Source organism: Marmota flaviventris, chromosome 1, assembly GCF_047511675.1.
Source record: "Marmota flaviventris isolate mMarFla1 chromosome 1, mMarFla1.hap1, whole genome shotgun sequence".
NCBI classification, from domain to species: Eukaryota; Metazoa; Chordata; class Mammalia; order Rodentia; family Sciuridae; genus Marmota; species Marmota flaviventris.
Genome location: NC_092498.1, coordinates 202,786,306 through 202,796,744, shown reverse-complemented (window position 1 = coordinate 202,796,744; position 10,439 = coordinate 202,786,306).

The window sequence follows — 10,439 nt, the reverse complement described above, 5'->3', positions numbered from 1 at the left end:
TGTCATACCTACTTGGCTAATGGCTCCTAGCAAAGGTCCACACTGACCTCCCTCACATAGCTGCAAGTGGAAACTGACTGTCCACTAGGAGCTCAGATGGGGATGTTGTAAGGACCTCAGTCCTCCTCCACATGACCACCTCTGTAGCCTGGGCTTCTCACAGCAGGCTCTGGATTCCAAGGGGGACAAGGCAAAAGTAAATGTCCTAAGAGCTAGAACACAGAAGCAGCCAGGCCATAAGACCTGGACTTGGAAGTCCTAGAACATCACTTCCGTACTTGGTCATAGTAGTCATGGGAAGGCCAGATAAGGGGAGCTGGGCAATATACCCCATCCCTTGATGCACACAGGGAAGGACAACGGAATGATGGATAACCTTTGAAAGTTATCTACTACCAGGTACAAATGCATCATTTATGGTACCTGAGTAATCGATTCATCATTTATAGAATATCCAGTAATAGTTCTGCAAGACATTAACAGGGCTTTCCATCTCAGGCCCCAGGTAGTCTTGATTCTGGAAGATTCTTGTAAGGGTAAAAGAAATTGAAGTTAAAGCGTAAAAGTTAAAGAGTAAAAGACCGGGTGTTGTAAAGTTTCTAAGCTGCAAGGTCTGAGTTAAATTTCTGTAGCTGTTAAGACAATGCTTGGAACTGCCCAGTAATAAGGGCTCTGTGTGGTCGCACATAGGCATTGCAGGGCCTGGACCAATCAGTTTAAATGTAACCCCCTCCTTAGGAATGACCTATCACTCCAGCCTGACCTGTTCCCGCCAATGAATGAACCAATCATGTTTAGGAGTTGTTGTTCAATTTTCCCGCGCCTAATGATGATTTGTTCTGATGTATACAAAGCCCTCCGCCCTCCCCAAAAAGTGTACTTAAGCAGTGCTCAGCCCTTGCTCGGGGCTCTGGCTGCTTTCCCTTCTTGAGTGGGCACGGAGCCCCAGCATGCTGGTTCAATAAATCCCCCTTCTGCCAATTGCATGAGTGGTCACTTGGTGGTCTCTTTCTCCTACGTTTCGCGGGACCCTTACAATTCTGACCAAAAACTAATATATAAACACTGCTAAAATAACAGTACAAACAAACCCACGTGGTAGCCATGGATTATTCACATCGGCAGAATATATTTAGTCAGTATTCCACAAAGGATGATTTTAAAGAAAACAAAAACCCAGTATTAGTCTCAGTTACTCCCTTACAAAGTGCAGATCATTCCCAGCCTGAGTTTACATTCCAGCCCTAAGCAGAATCCGGCCCTGAGCCTGTCCTTTGTTTCTTTGTAGGTTTTAAATTTGATATGATTTCAAATATATGTGAGAGTTTCAAGGATAGTTCAAAGAACTTATATTCAAATACACACGACCCGTGTTAACTCCACGTCATGTACACCCACAAGAATGGGAAGTTATACTCCATGTATATATAACAGGTCAAAATACACTCTACTGTCATGTAGACCTAAAAAGGAAAAAAAAATCATATTCAAAGAACATTTTATTCAAATCTGTCAGTGTATATTTTATGAGAACAAGGACATTCTTTGACATAGCCACCATGATCACAATCAGGAAATTTAACATTCATCCAAAGCTGCAGTTCAAGTCCATATTCCTGTGTTGCCAGTTCCTCTCCAATAGGCCTTAGTGAGCTCGATCTTCCCCCATCCAAAGCTCAGGCCTTGCATCAAGCTGTCCTGTCCCCCCATCAAGATGCCCTGTCCCCCATCAAGCTGCTCTTTCCTCTCACCAACTATCCTCTGGACAAGCCTCTCTTGAGGAAGGGCCCAGGACTCTGGAGCCGCCACCTGCTGCTGTCCCCTCTCCTAGTGCTCCCTGGAGCACACAGTTCCCCCTTCCTTCAGGAAGTCCCACTGGGCACCACCCAGGGAGTGTTCTCTATTATTTCATGTGACACCTTTGCTGTCAGGAAAATGTGATTCTGGTAATCCCATGCTCCTTCCCTTTTTTACAGAAACCACATTTTTTTTTTTTTTTTTTTTTTTGGTAAAACAACATGCTGGTCATGTTAAAGGAAACTTCCCTAAAAGAAAAGAACATTGTCCTCTATGAACCTGTCTGGGTCACGTGTGGCCATCTAGGAACATGTTTCACATAGTTGTAGCCACTATGCACTATTTTTGTCATCTGCTTTTCCATGTTTCCTAAAATGCAGATTGTTCCCTGTCACTCTCCTCCACGTGGGACCTCAGGCTAAGTGCAGACCTAGTGAGGGCCCTGCTTACCCTCATTCCCTAATGGGTGGCCCCTGGGTTCCCCACACCAGCCACTTCTAGGCCTCTGAACACATCAGGCTTTCTCAGCTGTGTCCTTTTACTCGGCTGTTGTCACTGTCATCGTACCCGCCTGGTGAACATCCCTCAAGATGCTCAAGCATGGTCCCTCCTGACCCTGATCTCACTGCCACAGTGTGGGCCACACCCTTGTTGCTGGTTCCAACAGCTGTTCTCATTCTGTTTTGTAGATGTTCTGGGGTGCCTGCCTTCCCCCCCGGACTGGGTGTTTCCTGTGCACAGCACCTGTGTCTTCTACTTCAATATCCTCAGTACTGAGAACAGTGCCTAAAAGGACCCCAAAAAGTCTGAGAGTGAATAATGTCAGTGCAAGGTCCACATTCTACCACCCCATTTCCCTTCTGAACCTTGCTTATAAAGATCCTCTCTTTTAGAATAAAATCATGGCATTTGCAGGTAAATGGATGGAGCTGGAGAATATCATGCTAAGTGAAGTTAGCCAATCCCCCAAAAACCAAATGCCGAATGTTTTCTCTGATATAAGGAGGCTGATTCATGGTGGGGTTGGGAGGGGGAGCATGAGAGGATTAGATGAACTCCAGATAGGGAAAAGGGGTGGGAGGGGAAGGGAGGGGGCATAGGGTAAAAAAGATGGGGGAATGAGACAGACATCATTACCCTAAGTACATGTATGAAGAAATGAATGGTGTGAAAATACTTTGTATACAACCAGAGATATGAAATATTGTGCTCTATATGTGCAATATGAAGTGTAATGCATTCTGCTGTCATCTATAACAAATTAAAATTTAAAAAAATAAAGAAAAAAAAAAGATCTTCTCTTTTGCAACTCTTCTGGCCACTCCTGGCCCTCTTGGTCATGTCCCCATGTCTCAGTTCCTTTGTGGATTCTGAGTGTGACTCAAAGCCCATTTCTTCCAGTGACCAGAGATGTGATCTTGGGCAAAGGACTTCAGCTGTCTGTCCTTGAGTTTCTTGACCTCAAATCCTTCTCCTTCCTCACCCTTCAATTACCCTTGCCACAAACCTTGTCTTCTCCAAGATCTGCCTTACCAAGAAATCTTTAACATCTCCCTTTGTAAGCATAACTTCCTGTGGTTCCAATTCTCTCATACCAGCCTTACCCGCCCTCTCACCCGTTTTTCCACCCCATCAAGCACCCTCTGTCATCTTTGCCCCATTTTTTCTGAATATTATCAGCCTCTTGCTGTCTTGACTTAATTCTTTATCTAACCAGGACACATTCCTGCCAATACACTCCGCTGCGAGTACCAGAGGCAGGGTAATGGACGCTCTCTGGACATACTCTAGGTATGCTCTTTTGACACACTAGCCTGGTAGGACTCAGCCCTGGCTCTGTTTAGCAAAAAGTTCTTTGTTTTTATGTCCAACCTGCTAGAGAAATTCACCCAGGTATGAAGACACCACAAATTCATGATGTAGACCTTCAATAGGCCTTCAGCACCCAAGACAACGAGATCTAAGAAACCATCAAGTATTGGCTCTGCTATTTCAGATCATGAACGTGGACTTCTACCTGATGGAAACCATGGAGCATCCTCCCTCCCTGCCAAAGGCAGCTCAAACCCATTGTTTTAAAAAATTCTGAAGTCTTATAACATAATGCCCCAAATTTCCAATGTTTTTAATGTGATAAAATAGATAGTACATAACATTTACCACATTAACTGTTTTTAATTGTAGAGTTTGCATTGTGATGTAGCTGTCACCACCATCTACCTCCAGAACTTTTTCATCATCCCAAACTAAAACTCTGCAGCCATGAAACACTATCTATTTCCCCATCTTCCCTTCCTCCTGCCCCACAGCGACCACCACTCTACCTTCTTTGTGAATTTGATCATTCTAATTTGACCTTATATAAGTGGAGTTGTACAGTATAAATAAGCCTCTGGCTTATTTCACTTAGCCTCGTATCCTCAAGGTTCATCCGTGCTGTAGGATGTGTCAGAATGTCCTTCCTTCTTAAAACTAGAAACCACAAAATGCTGTGAAGGAAATCAAAGCCCTAAATAAGTGGATACTGTGTCTGCGTTCATGGATTGGAAGACTCAAAATAGTAAAGATGTCAGATCTACCCAAATTAGTATCCATGTTTTACTTAATTACTTACAAAGTCCCAGAAAGATTTTTGTAGATAAAGACAAGATGATTCTATAATTTATCTAGAAGGCAAAGGAACCAGCTATAGCTAAAACATTGAAAAGGAATAATAAAATTGAAGAAATTGTTCTATACTAGCTCAGGACTTATGTCATTCAAGTAATCAATACTGTTTAGTATTAAGAGAAGGATAGACACCTGGATCACTGTAAGAAATCAAGAATCCAGAAACAGCCCCACACAGATAGAGACAACTGATTTTCCACAAAAACATGAAAGCAATTCAATGAAGGAAGGATAGTCTTTTCAACAAATGGTGCTAGGGAAACCCATAGGCAAAAAAAATAATAATTTTGATCTCACTTCATATCTTATTAAAAATTAACTGAAAATGGGCTATAGATTTAAATATAAAATTTAAAGATATAAACCTTTTATAAAAATAACAAAAGACACCAGACCTGTGATTTTTGGAGAGTTCTGAAGATATCCAAAGTTTGATCCATGGATTATAAAAATGAATACATTGGCCCTCATCTAAGTTAAAAACTTTTATCCCATGAAAGATCCTGTCATGAGGATGAAAAGTAAAACTACAAACTGAGACAAAATTCATCGACCATGTATCTGAAAAAGCTCACACGTGAAATATATAAAGACCTCTCAAAACTCAAAAAACCCAAACAATCCAATTAGAAAATGGGCAAAAGATAGAAAGTGATATTATACAGAAGATGCTAGAAAGATAGACAATGAGCACAATAAAGATGTTCACCATCACTAGACATCAGGATAGTGCAAATTGGCTGTGGTGAGATGTTACTGCACCTCCTGCTGCCAGGACAGACTGCTGATGGGAATAGAAAATGGTGTGCAACCACTCTGGGAAAGAGTTTGGTTGTTTCTTAAGGAACTAAAAATGCAAATGCCATATGATACAGCAAGTGAAATAGTGGGCATTTCTTTGAGAGAAATAAAAGCTTATGTCCACACAGAAACCTGTACACCAATTGTTAATAGCCCCTAACTGGAAATCAAACCCAATGTCCTTAAAGCTGTCAACTGGATATGCAAATGACAGTACACACACACCATGAATTCTGCTCCACAATCAAAAGGAATGAATTACTTGTACAACCTGGATGGATCTCAAGGGCATTGGGCTGAGTGGGAAAAAAAAACATTAAAAACCCCATGATTCCATTTGTATGACATTCTTGAAGTGACAAAATGATAGAGATTGAAAACAGATGAGTAGTTTCCAGGTTAGAGATGGCGGGAAGGTGGACGTATTGGTTTGCTTATCAATGGAAATAGTCAAGAGGGTGAAAAGTAAAACAACAAGAGATGTTTGTGGTGATGGAGTAATTTTTTTTTATCTCAACTACAATGATTAACATGAATCTACACATGATAAAAGTAACATAGAATGTATATTATACAAGTCAGATTTCTGTTTCTGATGTTACTCTACTATGGGACTTCTCCAAGCTTAATAGTCACTATCTGAAAATCTTTAATTATCTTAAAATATATATTTTTTTTTCCAAAGGTTCAACATCTTTGGAATCAGATGGACCTATTTTTTTTTTAATTCACCTTCTTTTCCCCCTAAGTTGTTGCCCAACTTTTCCCTTCCCCCGTCTTTCTCTTTGCATTCAACAGCATGAAAGAGGGGTCCGTCTCTGCCTCCGTTTCAAAGCCCACTGACTTCCCATCCTCTACTCTCCACTGGCAAATTTCCAGTTGCAAAAATACAACTGTCCAGTCCCCATTTCATCCACGATACCAGTATTTGATATTAGGGGCCTCTCTTAAACAGAGTCAGATGCCCTGGCATGTTCTTTTGATCTGAGCATCAGCCTAGTGGGAGGCCTACGCATATCCCAAACAACTCTGTCTACCTCTTGACGCACTCTCCTCCTGGCTTTCCTCCTACTGCAGCTCCTGCCCCTTTTTCCCTCTCCTTTCGTTCACCTTGGGGTGAGGTACCTCAGGCTAGGTTCTCCGTCCTCCCCTATCTCCACACCTCCACTAGTGATCTTAGCCACATGCAGGGCTCCAGTGACTGTGGTATTCCAATTGCTGAATGTCTTCCCTTGGAGAGGCCAGAGAACTTCAGAATCAGCATGTTCTAAACTAACCTGAATATATTGTCACGTTTTCTGAACTACCTCTTCCCCAGCATGTCTTGATCTATGTTAGGACATCACATAGGGATCCTAAATTCCTTAATCAATAACCTAGAATATTCTTTGCCACATCCAATAAAGACCATGCAACCATGTCTCCTACGTAATGTCTCTGGAGGTCTCCCCCTCTTCTCTACTCTCACCTCTACCCCATTAACCCATGACTTTGAGGACCTCTGAATCAGGTCTACCGGCCTCATTTTTTACCTTGGAGTCAAAAAGAATTATCTAAAGTACAAATCTGACTCTCTCCAACCTAAATTTAGTGGTTTCTCATTGATTCTAGGATAAAATTTACCCTCCTATTCAACACGTTTGTATTAAGTACTTGCTGTTCATTGGATACAACTCTGGGCAAGGGACTAGACCACTCAAAAGATTCTATTTAGTAGAACGATGCAAAAGCAAAGCTCATGTCTTCATGGAGTTTACCTGCCAGTAGATGGCAGGTTGTGAGACACCAGATAAATACTAAGAGAAAAATAAATAAAGCAGAGTTAGAAGACAGAAAAGCAGACTATGTGTCAAGAAGGCCTGCTCTGTTATCTAAGTTTGTCGGAGGATGTCTCTTAACTTAAATGATGCGATATTGGGACAAAGACCTGAATAAGGAGAGGAAGAAAGTCATCTATTTACCCAGGGGGAAGGCATTCTGTGGAGAGAGAAGAGTACATGCAAAGGCCCTGAGATGGGAGCATGCTTGAGGAATGGCAAGGAGACTAAAGGCTGGACTGTGGTTCAGAGCAGGGAAGGGTAGGAGATGTGGTGGGAAAGGTGGTGGGACCAGATCACCTGTGGTCTTGTAAAGGATTTGAACTCCATGAAAAGCTATATGAAGCTTCTCATGGCCCGGCCCCTTGTCCTCTGGCCTTGCGTATGGTTCCTCCCTAGGTCCTTTCCACCATGTTCTCCACCTTTCACCCTGCAGTCAGCATATCCCAAGGGTAACTAGAACATGTGTTCTCTCTCTGCCTGGAAGAGCCCTTTTACTTGCCAAAGGTCCACTGGATGTCCCCTCTCTGGGAAGTTGTCCCGGACACCCCCAGGTTGCCTGGGCACTCCTACCTGTGCTTCCGTGATGTCCTGCAGCTAGGTCCTGCAAGAGTCCTGAACTTGTTGAATGGTCATTTTCTCTCTAGGTTAGTGCTGCTCGTGTTCCTAGCTTCCAACCCACAGAGTGGCTAATAACAGGTTCAAATGCTGGACCAGGAGACCATCTGGCCCCTTGGCCTCTCCTAAGCAGAGAGGCAGAAGCCTTGGCATGTTCTTTCACTCTGAGAATAAGCTTAATCCAAGTCCTTCTTAGGTCCCAAACATCTGTGTTTGACTCTTGGTTTGGGAATGTTAGTAGGAATGGTTTCTTTGAACTGAGGCATATTTTTTTTTGTCAAATAAATTCAATAGGAAGAACTGAACCTACTATTTTATTAACTTATTATAGGCTTCTCTTCTTGCAAAGCACTTATTCCATATTTCACAAGCTCATCTGCATGTGATCTTGTTCTGACCAAATGAATCATCTGAGATTGGATTATTCATTTACTTTAGCAAAAACAGGAGGAGGAGACCTGCTCTATTCTGCTGGGGGCAATCGGGTCGAAATTGGTATGTCCTCTCTGCAGAGTATCTTTCCCTAACTGTATTCTTGGTCTTAAAATTGTTTATATCTTTTAACCCAAGAACTTCATTTCTAGAAATGATGCTAAAGAACTAATCAGAGATATCTGTACAAGAAACTTCAGTGCTATCCCAACATTCATATTGAAAAGGTGGACATGCTTAAGTGCTTAACAGTAAGTACCTGGTTAAATAAACTATGATGCGACCATGATGAGCTACATGTGATCATTAAAATTGTTTTGGAGAATTGAAACTATGTAGAAAAAAAATACACAGTACAAAACTAAGTGGAAAAATTGGATAAAAACTTTATCTGAGTTTCACCAAAAAGTTCAGAAAAATATACCTGAGGACATCGTAAGTGGTTATTGCTGACTTATATTATCATGGGTGGATTTTGTTTTAATTTTTTTTTTAGTATTTCTCTTGCTTCTCTATAGAAACTATGTATTCCTTTTAAAAAAGTAATTTTGAGAGAAACTATGGATTATTTAGAACATTTAAAAATACAAAGCCAGACATGATCTCACACACCTGTCATCTTAGCTACTTGGGAGACGGAGGCAGGAAGATCCAAAGTTTGAGGCCAACCTGGGCAACTTAGCAAGACTCTGTCTCAAAAATTATTTATTTATTTTTATTGGTTGTTCAAAACATTACAAAGCTCTTGACATATCATATTTCATACAATTGATTCAAGTGGGTTATGAACTCCCATTTTTACCCCAGATACAGATCGCAGAATCACATCGGTTACACATCCAAGTCTGTCTCAAAATTTAAAAAATAAAAATTAAAAGAGCTAGGTGTGTAGCTCAGTGGTAGAATGCTTGCCTAGAATTCTTAAGACCTTGGGTTTTGTCCCCAGGTTTAAAAATTTTTCAGAAGGTTCATGAGTTCAAAGCCTGCCTTAGCAACAATGAGACGCTAAGCAACTTGCTGCTAAGCAACTCAGTGAGACCCTATCTCTAAATAAAATACAATATTTTATTTAGGGCTGGGGATTTGGCTCAGTGGTTGAATGCCCGAGTTTAATCCCTGGTACAATTTTTTCAGGAAAAAAATTGACAGATATCCACCAGGTCTCTACTCATAAAATAAAAAATTATTTCTGCATAGATCACAATACATATATATGAAGGCAAAATGGAGAAACTTTGAGAAGAGAATATAAAAGAGCTTCTGTGATCTCAAGTAGGAAGGATTCTCTTTACCAAGACCTATATCATGTAAATATTGCTGTCTAACCAACCAGTACAAAATTTAGTGGCCTAAAGCAACAATTACTTTCCACTGTTGATGATTCTGCAGGTCAGTCACTCAGGCTGAGCCTGGCTGGACAGCTCTTGCGGTCTTTGCTGGGCTCACTCATGAGTCTTTGGTTGTTTCCAGGTTACATGGAGACTAACTGTTGGCAGGGGCAATAGGGGTGTGTGGACCATCTTACAGGCTAGCTTGAACTCAGGGACATGGTGGCAGGCAGGATTCCGAGAGAGAAAAGACAAGAAGGCCTCTGTACTTAGAAGTGACACAGCATCACTTCCTTATTCCTTTAGCTAAAGATAGTGTGGAAATTCAGGAAGAGCAGCATCAATTCCACCTCCTGACAGGGAGAGCCAAAAATATACACATTGCTCAGAGTCATGGATACCTGGAAGGAAAATATTGACCCACTTGTGCAATCTAGCCAGAGAAATAAAATATACAAACCACTAAGGAAAAGACTGATCCATTTGAGTGCATTAAAGCTAAAAACTTTTGGATGGAAAAGATACCTTGAACATGGATTTCTTTTATAATCATAAAATGAAGTTTAAAAAAGATTTCAGATGAATCAGACATTGAAAGACCTAAGCAATCTCATTCTGCTTGGGACCTCATTTTGCTCTGAAACTTAAACTCTTACCTACTGTAGTCCTAAAGTCAGGAAAATACTACAGAAAAGCTCTGTGGAAACAGTTCTCGAAAAAGCCGGAAAAGCCGCAGATGGTGATCACCTAAGATAGGCCAAGATAACCACATATCTGAAATTCCAGATGGCCTCCACCTGGGTGTGGTGACCAGTATCTAAACTAGAAGCCCTGCAGTTTGGCACGTACTCCCCTTGCGACAGCCTCACGATTTAAACCAATCAGTTCAAATGAATCCCCCTCTTGTAGTGACCAATCACCCCTACCCAACTTGTTCCCGCCAGTGAATGTGCTAATCCTGTTTTAGAGTTATTAT